Consider the following 16575-nt stretch of genomic DNA (forward strand, 5'->3'; position numbering starts at 1 on the left):
ACGAAGAAATAGCATACACACATAACAAATATTGGTGCTATATCACAGTCATGAGCGCAATAGAACCCATTCAATTGCAATCCTTAAGGTTACAATACATGCATGGAAAAAAACACAACAACAATAATTTGATAAAGTGCTTGTGCACTAAAGTGCTAATTTAGCATAGTTGATTCACTTAATGTGCTTAAACAATACAGTACAAAAGTGTTCAATTGTTTCCTTGGGGCTTTATTCCTGACAGTTTTACCCAAATAAGATATACTCAATATACATTATAGTAGCTTGAATCCTTCTTCATTATATAGTATCTTAGTCACCAAGCATTCAATAAACATCTCGAGAGTGCAACAACTAGCCATGTCGTGCCATCGCGTGTCAGTTTCCAAATGGCTTCCTTCAGATGTGATATGGATAGGGTACGACAGATGGGAATTATCTCCTATATGGGGAATAAGCAGGGCAAAAAAAGATAAAATGTTCCTCCTTTTCAGTGCTCCTCTCTAAGCGGGCATTATAATTGACTACAATGATCATTCCATGTGCTACAGAGCTTCTTTATTGGCAGAATTCGTACCTGAATTCTAGGAAAATGGATCTTGCCTGCGGTGGTTCACTTCTATCCATAAATGGGGTGCCACTCGCTGCTGTTCACTTGCTGATACATTTTTGCTGGGACTCACTGCCCATCACGGACTCTGCTGATAGCGATATTGGGCATCAGGAGCCGAATCCACAAAGGCGGGGATTGCCGAGGGGGAAATCAAGAACAGCAGCACCGGGGCCCGGGACTGCGAGACCCAGCATACCAAGCGCTTTCACAACTCAGCGCAGCTGGTGTCTCTTCCCGGCCCTGCCCCTCCACAGACTATTTACGGCTCGCGGCCCCCGCTCCGCGGGAGCCGCTCGCTGCCGTTCACTTGCTGATACATCTTTGCTGGGACTCACTGCCCATCACGGACTCTGCTGATAGCGATATTGGGCATCAGGAGCTGAATCCACAAAGGCGGGGATTGCCGAGGGGGAAATCAAGAACAGCAGCACCGGGGCCCGGGACTGCGAGACCCAGCATACCAAGCGCTTTCACAACTCAGCGCAGCTGGTGTCTCTTCCCTGCCCTGCCCCTCCACAGACTATTTACGGCTCGTGGCCCCCGCTCCGCGGGCGCCGCTCGCAGCCGTTCACTTGCTGATACATTTTTGCTGGGACTCACTGCCCATCACGGACTCTGCTGATAGCGATATTGGGCATCAGGAGCCGAATCCACAAAGGCGGGGATTGCCGAGGGGGAAATCAAGAACAGCAGCACCGGGGCCCGGGACTGCGAGACCCAGCATACCAAACGCTTTCACAACTCAGCGCAGCTGGTGTCTCTTCCCTGCCCTGCCCCTCCACAGACTATTTACGGCTTGTGGCCCCCGCTCCGCGGGCGCCGCTCGCTGCCGTTCACTTGCTGATACATTTTTGCTGGGACTCACTGCCCATCGCGGACTCTGCTGATAGCGATATTGGGCCTCAGGAGCCGAATCCACAAAGGCGGGGATTGCCGAGGGGGAAATCAGAACAGCAGCACCGGGGCCCGGGACTGCGAGACCCAGCATACCAAGCGCTTTCACAACTCAGCGCAGCTGGTGTCTCTTCCCGGCCCTGCCCCTCCACAGACTATTTACGGCTCGCGGCCCCCGCTGCGCGGGAGCCGCTCGCTGACGTTCACTTGCTGATACATTTTTGCTGGGACTCACTGCCCATCACGGACTCTGCTGATAGCGATATTGGGCATCAGGAGCCGAATCCACAAAGGCGGGGATTGCCGAGGGGGAAATCAAGAACAGCAGCACCGGGGCCCGGGACTGCGAGAGCCAGCATACCAAGCGCTTTCACAACTCAGCGCAGCTGGTGTCTCTTCCCGGCCCTGCCCCTCCACAGACTATTTACGGCTCGCGACCCCCGCTCCGCGGGAGCCGCTCGCTGCCGTTCAGTTGCTGATACATTTTTTCTGGGACTCACTGCCCATCACGGACTCTGCTGATAGCGATATTGGGCATCAGGAGACGAATCCACAAAGGCGGGGATTGCCGAGGGGGAAATCAAGAACAGCAGCACCGGGGCCCGGGACTGCGAGACCCAGCATACCAAGCACTTTCACAACTCAGCGCAGCTGGTGTCTCTTCCCGGCCCTGCACCCTCCCATTATATAGCCACGCCCCCCCCCGCAAATCGCGGGACGCGCGCGGGATGGAGCACGGGGCGAAGACCGGGCAAAGGGCGGGCCGTTTGAGGCCGTTAGAGAACGGAAGAGACCGGACCGGGCCACCCCTCTTGGCCCTAACTTTGTATTACCAACCCTCGCCCTGTCCCTATTAGTACATTGTCTGACTCAAGGAACAATGTCCATGCGCGAATGCAGAAGCAGGGCAGCTAACGGGAAGCAGTTAAATGGGACCCTCGACGACTTCATAACCAGGACCAACACAGCCATAAATGTGGAGATCAACAAAATGCAGCAGAGAATCTCTATGGAACTTGATGTAGCTAGAAGAATATCACAGGAGCTGGTTATGGCTAAGAAATCCTCTCTAGGTCACTTTGCCTCTGTTAAAACCCTCGTGCGCCGGACCGGCACTGTATTAATCTCGACGCAGGCTGATGTTCATCAGACTTTGGACTTGACATCCCCCTTCCAGTCCCTATTGTGGGGCCACCTCTCTCATCCTCTTCCAATTTGGGTCCACCCCCCGGGTGGGGCAGATCTGCAAGGGGGGGCCCCTACAGAGATTACCCCCAACAACAAGGGGGCGCGCGGGAGGAAATTGTTTGCCATCAAAGAGGGTGCTATTCAAAAAAGGAAGCGTAACACTACATCTGCCTTCTCTAGGAAGAAGGCTAAGGTAGCAAAGGCCCAGTTCTTCACGGATGTAAAGCCCACTGAAGGGGGGGGCGGGTGGCATACCTCCCCATTTACCCCTCCATGTACCCCCAGCTACTGAAAACAACAGCTCAATTGTCGTTGAAACAAGTCTGGTAACATCGGTAGGGGAGCATGATGATTTAGTAATTGAAGGTGAGAATGATGGGGTACCAGTCTGTGTGATAGAGGGAAGAGATGTGGAATTTTTGACAATCGTCTGGGAAACGCTAAAAAAACTCCTAACCCCTCTGGAAGTGAGACTATCGCGCATAGAAAATCAGCTGCTTGAGACAGAAAAGAGTATACTAACCCTAGCAACCCTTAGCATACCTGAACATAAATCGAACAACACACCAGATGTGCATCATACTATATCAGCAACCGCGGTCATCCCACCCATAGCTCCTGTGACCAAACCCATACCCAAACCCCGGTCCAAGGCTGTCGTAACCAAAGCTAGCAACACAGTAGCGGAGGTATCTAATCAATTGACAGTACAGTCTGTATCGGCCCCGAAAGATATGCCAGCCCGAGGGTTAAAGAATCTAAGACTCACCAACACAACTCACAGGGGGTAAAACTTAATGAGAAACAGCGTGGGGGCTATATAGATCTCCCCCCGGATGTAAGTCCCTATGTAGTGGTACTAACAGGGGTCCCGGAAATTGCCTATCACCAGCAGGAAAACTACGGGTCACTGTGAAACAAGGTAACACATTGGCTAAACGAAAACAGGCCGTTACCCAATCACCTGAGAAGTAAAATCCTTATGGTGCGTAGGGTACCATGGATAGGTACTTCACACAAATCTATCCCAGGTGACTGTATTATTGTCTCCTTCGAAGACCCTAACACTGTACACCATATATGCTCATGGAACAATTATGGGGGAACTCGCCCATTGTAGTTAGACCTCTTACCTACTTTTATCCCCCGCGAACTCGCTCTAACTACGGGGGAAATTGGACATCGGTAAGAAATTATGCATGGGGTGGGACAGTAGATGGCTGGCAGGGCGCCCAAGGCAGGTGGGTTGGGGCACCCACTTATAATAGATTCGACTGCCTTGAGGAAGTAGATTGACTCACCCGAAGGACAGCTTGTACACCTTGTTCTGATGACTCACCTTCCATACCCTGCCCTGTCCCTATTCTAATTCCATGCATCCTTGAAAATGGCAATCTCCTGGCTAACATGGTTTTGTACACAGAGGGGGAGCTGTCAATCATCGAGCTACTGATATAGTCCCCGAGCTCTTCAGCGTTAAATTAGGCCAGGCAGTCCCAGTTGAATACGACGCTAAGGGCAATCCCCCTCATAGGGAGTCGTCTGGAATATGTAGGCTGCCTACCGAGGGATCGACCTTCCCCGAGTTATCACCCTCGGATGTAGTCATCCGTGGTGAAGGATCTCCTGGCAGTAGCCATAACCCGCTGCTACCGTTGCCTATGGGGGGAGAGCTTGCCTGGTCCCCCGTGGAAGTTTCTGGGAGGGAAGTTTTATCTTTGACCTAGCAGTGCCTCTGACCCTCATACAAGTGATTGTGTGTTGGGCGCAGAGGGAGCTGGTGGTGAAGTACTGAAGGTGCTTAGCTGGAACATAGCTGGCCTTGCACGGAATATGGACATACCCGAGTGGAATTCATTTGTTGATTCCTTCGGGTTATGCCTATTCCAGGAAACCTGGTGTTTGGAACCACACCACAAGGTGGGCTTCACCACCTATTTTGTCCCTGCGATTCAATCACCCGGAGGGAAGGGGCGCCCCTCCGGCGGCCTACTAATTTGGGCAAGTATCTCGCTGGGTCTCTCTATTAGGCCCACTGCTAACAAATCACCCGATTTACAGAGAATTTCAGTTAGAGGACCACGTGGGGGGTTGAGGCTTGAAATTTTTAACATCTATGTCAGAGGATCAAGGGGCGGGGCCTCCACACTTTCCCTTACGGGCATTGAGGAGGGCCTTAGTTCTTGAGGCTCTGACTCCCTTGTTATACTAGCTGGGGATTTCAACTGCACATTTGAACCCCTAGCTAGGGCGGACATATTGGGCACCAGGGAGGATGACGCTAGGAGAGGTATCCCCTCTCTCTCTTTGGCCCCTATCAGAAGCTGGTCACAAAATGCCATCGACTTTAACGCCCTCTGTCTGGAACATGGCCTTAGGGCCACTAATGGTAGATCGATTTCAGATCCCTCAGGAGCACATACGTTTAATAGAGTGGGTCATTCTTCGCGAATCGACTTCATTCTCTTTAACTACAGCCTCTGGGCCCACCTGATAGACATGGAGGTCCTAAATTCTACTGTTAGTGATCACAACCCCCTATTCCTGTCCCTGTTCTCCCCCTGGACGGGTGTGACCCAAGACCAAACCCCTCATGTTTGGAAAACAACCCATGAAGTAATCCCCACTAATTGTGGGAGACGCCTCAAATGGAATACCTTTGCGGCAAATGAGGACAAGATTCGGGGTGTGAAATCCATAATGTCTAATACCGCGACCCGGTTAGACTCCCTGGGAGCCAGTAAGCTTGAGGTTCTAAACTTGTTTTCTGAAACAACATACGCGCTAGGTGCCCTGTTTGTGGCCCACCCCACAGGTTCAAGGGGTAATGCAAGTGGTAGACCCATGCGCAAGGCGGGTTGGTTCTACCCTGCCTGCCGCGTTGCCAAAAGGGAGCTAATCAAGGCAGTGAAAGCAAAAGATGGGCCCCAGATTAGCCTCGCCAGGCGCAACTACAGGAAGACTTTGTCGAAGGTGAGGGCTGACCACGAGAATCAGTTTTGGCAAGACTTAAAGGCGGCAAGCTCGAGGAAGGACTCCAAGGGTTTTTGGGACTTAATAAGGACTAGGGACAAACCCACGGACTCTCTCATAAGATGCAACATAACCGAGGGAGTGTGGTTCGATCACTTTTCCAAGCTTTATGCCGTGGCCGTGTGCCCCGAAGCTGCAGAGGTGGGACAGTACCCCTTGGGCAATATAGAGCCCAGCGAGGATCCCCTATTCACATCTAAGGAAGTAGAAGGGGCGATTGAGTGCTTGGTCCCTAACAACCCAGTCGAGTGGGGGAGACTTATCGCCTCCTTAATGAATGCTCGTTTGGCTGGTGCGGCCTTGCCAGACTCATGGAGGGGCGCAGAGGTCGTCCCCATCTTCAAGAAAGGGAGTCGGGACGACCCTGCTAATTACCGTCCTATAAGCCTCCTGAATTCCACGCAGAAGGTGGCAGGCAAAGTGGTCCTAGGAAGGGTTTTGCAGTGGGTCGAAGAGAACAATATTATCTCAGACTTTCAAGCCAGCTTTAGAACTGGCGTGGGGACGATCGAGCAAGCATTCCGGTTGATGATGCATTTTTGGAAAGTGGTTGTACTGTACCTTGCATTTATAGATCTAAGGACTGCCTTTGACCTGGTCCCACGTAACCACCTCTGGAGTGTTCTCGATGCGTTAGGCATTCCCCCTTATCTACTGAATATGTTGATAAGGTTCGACGCAGACAATTTTGCACAGATCAGGTGGGGTAATCACGGACAAAAAACATCACGAATACCTGTAAATAGAGGTGTCCGCCAGGGTTGTGTTCTAGCCCCCACTCTGTTTTCATTGTATGTTAACGGAGTGGTGGAGCACCTGCTACAACATCCAGCAGATGCACCATCCCTGGCGGGTAAGAAAATACCTACCCTTCTATTTGCAGATGATGCCCTCCTGATCTCCAAGTCACCAGTGGGTCTGCAGAGTCTTTTAAACAGTTTTAAGACCTTATGTGACTCAAGGGGATTAGTCATAAACACGGCGAAGACTAAGTTCCTGGTCTTAAACCCCCCGAAGAAGTCAGTTAAATCACCTGCCCTAGATTCAGTCCCACTCGAGAGGGTCAAGGAGTTCGACTACCTAGGCATTCGTCTCTCTGACTCCATGAGTTGGAAATCTCACCATCAAAAAATGCTGCTGACCCACAAGAGGGTGACGGGGGCCCTTTTAAAGGAACAACGTCCCTCCTCCCTCAAACCAATTGAACCGGTTCTTGATATCTACAGGGCACGTGGTGTCAGTGCAGCTCTCTATGGGGCAGAACTATGGGTGTGCAGAATGTTGACCAGCTGACCCGCTCCGAAAATAAATTCCATAAGGAACTAATGGCCCTCCCTCACAGTACCCCAACTCTCCCTCTTCTCCTTGATGTGGGCACCCGCCCCATTGGCGACCAGGCGAGGCTGCGCCCGCTTCTCTTATGGGCCCGTATCTGGAGAGTCTCTGAACTTTCCAGCTACGCAGATGGTCTAAAAGAGATCCTCCTAATGCCTGGCTGGGCTAAGATCCAGTGGCTAAGGGAGGTTACGCGCCTTCTAATAGATCTGGGCCTCGAGGACGCCTGGATTACTAGATCTGCCCCGCCCAAGTCAACACTGAAATAACTATTCTGGTCCTAGGTGATCGAGGGCAGAAATAGCAATGCCAACTTGTGCAGGTCAACGACAGAATTTCTAATGGCCAAGGAGGTGCATTTTTGTGAGCCGTACCTGGATACTATTTTGGCCTCCTGGGACAGGGCCCTTTATTTTAAATTCAGGGTAGGCGTACTCCCAGTGGGATACAGGACTGCTAGTTGGAAGGTCCCGGCGCAGACAACCCCTTTTTGCCCCTGTTGTATGGATAGATTAGAGACAGTTTCGCACCTATTGTTTGAATGCCTGGCCTATACAGTCCCCCGTAGCAGATGGCTGAAGCCACTCTGCAGAGAACTCGGGACTAGATCACACAAGGAGGCCCTGAGAATCTTAAAAACGGACCCTCGCCCCCTGTTTGCAAGTGGACTGGCTAAATTTTTAGGTTGGGCATGGCGCATTAGATTTAATAGACTTTCGCATCTTGCCTGAGAGTATTTTAGATTGTTATATGCAATTTTATATGCTAACTGTTTTTACACCATATGTTATTATCTGTGTATTATCTTTATTGTTGTTTTTTCTTTTTAATCTATATGTATTGCTTTTTATGATATGAATTATATCGAAATAAAGCTATTTACAATCTACAATCCATAAATGATTCAAACATCACAGTGCTCTTGAAATCGAAAAACTTAAATGTTAATACACCTGCATCAATATTATACAACCATCTTTCACAAATATAGTTCCAAAATCTACTCTTTAGACATGCCAAGGAGTTCTTCCTAATTTGATCTCAATTGTCCCAATATTCTTCCATCCCAAGTCTAGTCAGCCAAGTTTAGATATGCTTGAACCGGGGTAACCGCCCTATTTTATATAACATTTCTACGTTTCTAAACAATTGCTTCAATGGTAGGCAAGAATTACTGATCCAGACCCTAAGCTAACAGGTCAGTGGTTTGAAAGCTGCCACATGTACCGTTCTCAAGCCAAGGTCCATTCGCATTGGGGTCAAAGGGGCATTCGGGGGTACCATAAGTAGTGATCTTATAAAGTTATTTTCCACTCTCTCAAGTCCCCTGTGTGGTTCAGTCCCCAGATCTCTGCTCAATATAGTGATGCACCTAGCCCTCTTGCACCATAAATATCTAGGGCCGGCGTAATTGGCTTGTAGCTGGTATTTTTTCTATAGTTGAGCCTGCATGTTGGAAAGTTAATTAACTCTTTGTTATCTGGCTATCCCACGTAAGCAAGTTTGCTATTCTTGCCCAAGTACTGTCTCTACCCAGGCTTATGGACTGCTACTATCCCACCATTCCCCTACCATGGCTGTCTGTGGTGACTGCCATCAACTACAAGGGAGTTCGAGCAGCGGAGGAAGAATGGCAGGGTAGGCGAGCACATCAGCATGCCATATCGCAGCACTGACATTATGCTGTCCCTGTTCCTTGCAGCATAAATGCAGGCAACCTGACAGAGTCTGTACTTTACAGACATCTTCTAGACTATCAACTTGATCGTCTTCCTCCACCCATATCTTTCCATGCAGACCAGGCCAGGATGAATCCTAGAGTTCTCCAGCATCCAGAGGTTCCAAATCTTCATGGTAGTCTATAGTCTTCCCCGGTGTGTGCAAGCACGACAATTAAGGATAATCCTTGTTGTTATTTTGTCATGGGTGTGTACACAAAGACATTAATCTTAAGGATTACCACTGTGATTATGGCAATAGAAAAGATAATGCTACCCCCCGCCCTTGTCATCAGAGATGACTCCCATGGTGAGGGGACCATTATCTTTTCTATTTTCAAAGAGAAAATCCTGCTTTGGAATTTTTCTTTTTGAAAAGAAAAAAGAAAACATTTGGTGTAAGGCTCCGTTATGTTGACCGAGCCCTGCACTAAACTGAAAAAAGCATTGACAGGAAACACCGTGACATCTGTTCCTGGCAATGCTTTAGAAATGACCAGCTGCGGCCCGTGGAGGGAGTGGCGGTGGGGCTGAAAGGCGGGGTGAGGGAGGGGTAGGGTGGGGGGTTCTAAAGTCCGGAATATGGATAATTGAAGGTAAGTAAACAATTTAATTAATAAAACGAATTTCGTAGAGTTCCTTGGCTATAAAAAAAATAATAATAATAATCATCAACATATAATGTTAGGCACGTCCCATTCACCTTTCCTGCATTTTGATTGGCCAGTGACGTAGTATAATGTCACTCTTCTTCTTCCCCAACTCGTCTCTATTGTTGGAGAGATACGTCACTCATCTCCGCCAAATCAAAATTCATCCTTTGACGAAAAGAATAGGTTTGAATTGAATGTAGAGATTGGCATCGTTTAATGCTAATGTTAGCGTTATCGTTTCGTCTGCACCCTGGCTAGCGATGTAAAAAGAGTTTTGGAAAATAGTAGGGTTTTATCCAGCTCGGATGTACTAAATTAAAAAAGAGAATAAAGAATTCGCTGACGTTCAAAGGTAGGTCATTCCTTAGAACAAGTGTTTATTAAAAAAACTTAAAAATTAATTTTTAAGGAGTAGAATATTAAAAGTGGGTGGTTATATAAATGAAAAATATTAGGGCCAGCCGCAGAAATCCAACTCCTACCTAAATGTGCCTGCGCTAGGTTTGAATGGAGGCTTTACAGTCGGGAAAAAGCAGATGTTTATGACTCGCATCTCCAACCACTTCACAGCTGAAAAACAATGCAAAATATGAACTACGAGTGAAGGTTGTGAATACATTTTAATAGGAGCACATACACTCTTAAGAAGGACATTTAAGGAGGGAAAATAAAATCAATAGCGCCATCTATTGGCCAGTTACAAGGTGGTTTTTTTCGTGGTTGAGGAAATCGTTGTTAAAAATGAAGTTGTCAGGCTTAACTCGTTGTTTAGCCTTCGTGGTTTAGGAATTCGTGGTATAGGCAGTAGTTGTACAATCATACATCCGTCTTCTCCATCAGGGTGACTAAGTAATTTACTTTGTTTTATATATATATATATATATTCCAAAACACAGGTCCTCTGTTAGCCGAACAACTTCCAAATGAGTGCACACAAGAGCCATCAAGGGGGGTTAAGGCAGATTAAAGATTTACTTTGCGCTTCTGCAGAAAGTTGACAAGCGCGTTTCAGCGTTTCCGCCTTCGTCAGTGTCACTGACGAAGGCGGAAACGCTGAAACGTGTTTGTCAACTTTCTGCAGAAGTGCGAAATAAATCTTTAATCTGCCTTAACCCCCCTTGATGGCTCTTGTGTGCACTCGTTTGGAAGTGGTTCGGCTAATAGAGGACCTGTGTTTTGGAATAAAATTGCGCGTCTCACCGCGCGCCGAGTAAGCACCCGTAACGCAGAGGAGCAACGGCTGGTGAACAGCGTGTTGGGAATATATATATATATATATATATATATATATATATATATATATATATTCACTGAAAAAACCATAGGTTTCACACCAGTTGTAGTTAGGAATTAGCATTTAAAAAACCTATTAAATTCACTGAAAAAAACATAGGTTTTACACCAGTTATAGTTAGCTGGAAATTTTACTCGCATAAAACCATTGAAATTCCCACGTTATAGTTAGTTGGACTCACTATAACTTGCGCGTGCAATGCACTGCTGATGACGTCACATATTACATCACTCATGACATGGTCAGTGACATCACTCATGACATCACTGATGACACCATCCAGTGAATGTGTGTCTTTCTGAAAAATAAATATGTGTTATATATGTATATGTAAAAGTTGATGGAAGAATAAATGTTTAAATAAGTGTTTATATGGATGTTTTTTTTTTTTAAATTGATTGGTTAACTGGTTTATTAAGTGTATCTTAGTGAATACATATATAAGAGAGTAATGTTTAAATATTTAAATATATGTATTAGTGTTTCACTTTGTGTATAAGTGGCTGCATGGGTTGGTGAGTAGGTACATGTGTATGTATATAGGTTATTAGATGTTTTTCTTAGTATCAGTATCAATCCTAACTATACAGTATGAGTGTTTGTATGGTTTGGTGGAGGTATTACTTAGCACATAGATGCATGAATGACTGACTCTCTCTTTGTATGTGTTTTGAAGACAGCATATGTGCAGGACTGTATGGGTGGATGACTGTGTATATGTGTGTGTTACTGAGTGAATGAGTGTCTCACTAGTTTCTTTATCAGTAACTACATATGTTTTAATCTAGTGTATGTGAATATTGATGTATATAAGTGAGTATATCTGAGAGTAAGAGATTGTAAGAGTTCCTATTTAAATTAGTATGTGTTTCTATAAGTGATTGTTTAAGAGAGTAAGTATGTGTAAGTTTCCTTAGAAGTAAAGTGGTAGTGTGTGTATAGCTGTATATGCAAATAAATGGATGTTGAATAGTTAATTTGCATGTGTGAGTATGTGTGTGAGTAACTTTTGGATGACTGTCGGTGTGTAACAGGATGTATAGGTGTATCACTACATATGATGAGTCAGTATATGTATGAGTGACTATTGAACTGTTGGTGAATGAGTGCATGTGTATATAGATGGTGGAATTATTGAATTGGTTGTTGTAAGTGGTATGGCTATCTCCATTTTTTTGTAAATTTTAGTTTCTATTTTTGAATATTTGTTTCAAGGGTTACATTACAGTGAAAGGAGGTCTGTCACTCTGTCACAAGGATGGTGTCATCAGTGATGTCATGAGTGAGGTCACTGACCATGTCATGAGTGATGTAATATGTGACATCATCAGCAGTGCATTGCACGCGCAAGTTATAGTGAGTCCAACTAACTATAACGTGGGAATTTCAATGGTTTTATGCGAGTAAAATTTCCAGCTAACTATAACTGGTGTAAAACCTATGGTTTTTTCAGTGAATTTAATAGGTTTTTTAAATGCTAATTCCTAACTATAACTGGTGTGAAACCTATGGTGTTTTCAGTGAATTTCAATGGTTTTTTAATAGCAAATCTTTATAGGTATAGAAAGTGAAAAAATTTTAAAAGAATTTTATATTGTATAAATATGTAAAATTATTATTTTTTTTTATTTTTACCCCGGGGGCGCTCCCGGGGCACGTACCGGTGAACGCACGGGTAAGCACAATATTACGGCGCGCCCTGGGGCGTGGACCGGGGAGCGTCCCGGGAGCGCTATTGCCGCGAACGAAAACAACATCGTGACGTATCGCGTACATGCGTGATGCGTCATATGACGCCCAGCGTAATCGCAACCGAAAGCACGCGATCGCATACGATCGTGAAACGTCCTGACGCGCTTATGCTACGCGCCCGCGAGCGCGCCCCGGAGCGCGACTACGGGCACGCCCCGGGGCACGTAGCGTAAGCGCGTCGGGTCATGTGACTTGAAAATAACACTTTCTATTGGTGCAGAACAGTTTTGGTTTCTAAATGAGTAATGCCTGGGTCTTGTGACCAGCCTGGGTCTTGTGACCTGAAAATAACACTTTCTATTGGTGCAGAACAGTTTTGGTTTCCAAATGAGTAAAGCCTTGGTCTTGTGACCTGAAAATAACACTTTTGATTGGTTCAGCACAGTTTTTTTTCCAAATGATAAAAAACCCCACCTTTCTTCCTTACTCTGACTTTGTCCTTTGACTGAGGAAGACCTGTTTTATCTACAGAGACAATTCTTTTGTACTTTGAAATTGCTACTGTAGCAGCAACAGCTGGAGCATCTGCACCACCACCACCACCACAACCACCAAGAGGACCACCACAACAATTCATTGGTGGTGAAGAAGAGGAGGAGGAGTAAGAGGAAGAGGAGGAGGGGAGCAGATGGCTGCCTGAACAAAATACCCCATACAAGCCAAAAGAACACATTGTATGGGAGTTTTTTTCACTTCCAGAGGACAAGAAAAAAGTTAATGCGGCCTAGGTAACATGTCGAATCTGTGGTGCAGAACTCTCAAGGGGCAATCCAGATAAAAAATATTCATTTGGTAATAATACCATGATTCGGCATATGACCCGGAAGCATCCTGCTAACTATTCTCGTGCAGAGATCAGGGAACTGGCCAGTCACCTCCCCCAGTGTTCAAGGACCAGCTCCAAAAGAAAGCAACCCACTCAATCGGGACCAGAAACATCAGAGGTGATGCCTTGTATCCAGGAACGATTTGGTGATTTTAAAGTCACTTGTACTGGATGTGGCAAGCTTATGGCCTATGGGGAAAAGAGTGTAAAGCTCATCGTCATTGCTGGTGACAATCACGATTGCCCCAAAAAAAGAAGTAATTTTTTCCGTTTTTTGTTTTTTGCTCCAGTTGAGCCATTTTCAATTCCCTTTCTCTTTGTTTCTTCCCATAAAAAATACAAAAAAATATAAAACTGTTTTGAAAAGCCAAAAAAAGTACAAAATGTTCAAAAAACAATAAAAAAATATAAAACACCAAAAAGAAGAAAAAAACCAGTTCTTTTTAGAACTACCTTTCATATATAAAATTAAACCTATATTTTTAAAGAATCTCAGTCAATTTTTTGTCCTTAGGGTACCCGTACCGAGGCGCGCCCCCCCAAAAAAAGAATTATTTTTTTTAATGAAGCAGTTAGCATGAGAGAAGAACACAAAGAGAGTTATGTTAAGAGAAAAAGAGCTACAGGATGAACACAGAGGGATTGTTTATTACACAGTAAAAAATAGAGAAGGTGTAATTGGATGAAAGTGGGAAAAGTAAAATGACTAAAGGAGCAAAAGAAAGGAAGAGAGAGGAAGAACACTAAAGTAGAGATAGTGGGAGAATGTGACTGGCTGTTAAAAGAAAAAGAAAGGACAGTAAAAAATGGGGAATGAAGGGTAGTGGCGGAACCGGGATAAATGAAGAACGATGAGGGTAAGTGAGAAAAGACCAGGTAGTATAAGTAAAGAGGGGTGAAAGAGGGGGAAAAATTGAATTAGGATAAGACATGGGGAGTGAGAAAGAGAAAGGACAAAGAGAGTAAAGGAAACAGTACCTGAATGGGCTTGAGTGAAACAGCAAAGAAAGATAAGTAATGCAGTGTGTGTGACTTATAGGGAGTCAGTGGGTGTAGGTCGGGGTGTGGGTGTGTAAGGTGTGTCTGTGGGTGTGGCTGTGTGGGGTGTTTCGGTGTGGGTGGAGGTGAGGGTGTGTGAAATATGTGTGAAGAGTGTATGAGTATGGGGTGTATATGTGTTCAATGTATGTGTGTGTATGGAATGTGTGTGTGTGTTTGAGGTGTGTGTGTGGGAGGATTGTTTGTGTGTATGAGGAGTGTGTGGTGTGTGTGTGTGTGTGGGGTGTATGTTAGAGGTGTGTGTATGTGTTGGGAGGGGGATGAGGTGTATGTGTAGGAGTAAGGTAAATAATTAAGAAAAAGAGAATGAGTGAAGAAGCAAAGGAAGGGAACAGAGGGTAAGTGAAGTAAAGAATAGGGATTGAAAGAAGTTGAATATGAGAGGGAAAATAGGGAAAGGGGAGTAAACATGTAGAATAAGAATAAGTAAGGGAAGCAGAGTAAAGACACAGGAGTGAGGTTGATTGAGAAAATGTTAGTGAGCTTAAAGCAAAGGGTGATGACAAACTACATTTTTTAGTCATACGTACCATATAATAAATGTAACTTTAATTATTTTTTTTTACTACAGTTTGTATCTGTGAAAGAGAGAAGAAAAAATAAGTTATAATTAACGAAATATGTATTTTAAATTAAAAGATACAAATGAAGAGGTTAAAAATCATAACACTCTATTTAGAAATAAAGTAAGAGTGAAGGACACAGAAAGGGAAATAAAGTAAGGTAGAAGGACAAAAAGAGAGAAAAAGAAATAGAAGGAGAGCAAATTACAAAGAGTAAGGCATATAGATTCACTGACAAAGAGAGAGAGAAGAACAGAGAAATGAACTGAAGGTAAGAAAGATACTAAAACAATGTGAGTAAGCAAAACTAAATCAGGAAACAGAAGTAAGTAAAAAGATAATGACTGAGACAGAAAACAGTCTAATTAAGGATGCATTTAGAAGAATGAGGAATAGAAGATAACTGAGAGTAAGTGAAGAACAGTCATAGAGTGAAAGGATGAAGGGAGAGAGGATAATATACAACGATTGAGGGAAATGGACTGAGGAAGTTAGTAGGCAGACACACTAGAGGAAAACTGAGTGAGGTGGAGTACAATGAGTGAGAAAAGGAAATGAGTAAGAGAGCAAAAAAAGGAAAGAGAGGAGAAGACGACTAAAACAGTGGTACTGAAAGAAAATAATTTGGTGATGAAAGTAAAGAGAAGGACATTGAAAGAAAGGAAATGAGGGATAGTAATGGAACCAGAGTAAAAGAAATGGGATGAAAAACGATGAGAGAGGAGCAGTGAAGTTATTGTAAAAGAAGTGATAGAAGGTAGATAAACACAACTGAACATAACACAAGGAGAGTGAGGCACTGAGGACATAGAAGTAGTGAACGAAAAATAGAGAGGAGAGGTCAAAAGTAAGGAGCAAACAAAGATAAGCGAGGGAGAGTGGGTGATTTATAGTGATAGAGTGCAATAATACTGCTGAGTGAGTAAACAGGAATTACTAAAAGAGAAAAGGAGGAAAATACAGAAAAGGGAAGTAAAGCAGAGAGACTGAAAGCTGAAAAGTTATGCAAGGGAGAGAGGGGATGCACACAGTTGAAATGAGAATGAGGGGTTGTCAAAGAAGTAGAGTAAAGGAACGGGGGTTACAGAGAATGAGAGAAAGACATTATAGGTGAGTAAAAAGAGCTGAAAGAGGATGGAAAAAGGAAAGTGAGTGTCAGAGAATGGGAATACAATTTAATTTACACAATCAAAAGTATAAAATAACTTGTACAACATGTTACATAGTTTATTTTTGCTGTTCTCAGAATATATTGAATTTCACTTAAAACAGTGAGTTCAAATTACTCATCTACAAGAAAAGCTCCAAGAACATCTGAAATATTTTCATTATTTTCATATACTCCTTTGTTTCAGTCATGACTCTTTACTCATTCCTGTACCTTTCCTTTTGGCCAAATAGTGTCAGATGTATGAGTATATTTTCAAATTAATTCAAAGAAACTCTGAAATGACCTTTTTTCCGACGTTCTGAAAGAAAGGCTCTACAACATTCTCACAATATTTAAGTATTTGTAAAAGCATCTCTGACTCACTCATGTTCATTATTTTGTATAATACTAATATCACTTACTATGAGATCCACTTACAGTACCTATATGACAAGTCAATTTTTTATATTACCTGGATGACCTTTACTCAGAATATA

This window comes from Lissotriton helveticus, chromosome 1_1 (genome assembly GCF_964261635.1).
Source record: "Lissotriton helveticus chromosome 1_1, aLisHel1.1, whole genome shotgun sequence".
Taxonomy (NCBI): Eukaryota; Metazoa; Chordata; class Amphibia; order Caudata; family Salamandridae; genus Lissotriton; species Lissotriton helveticus.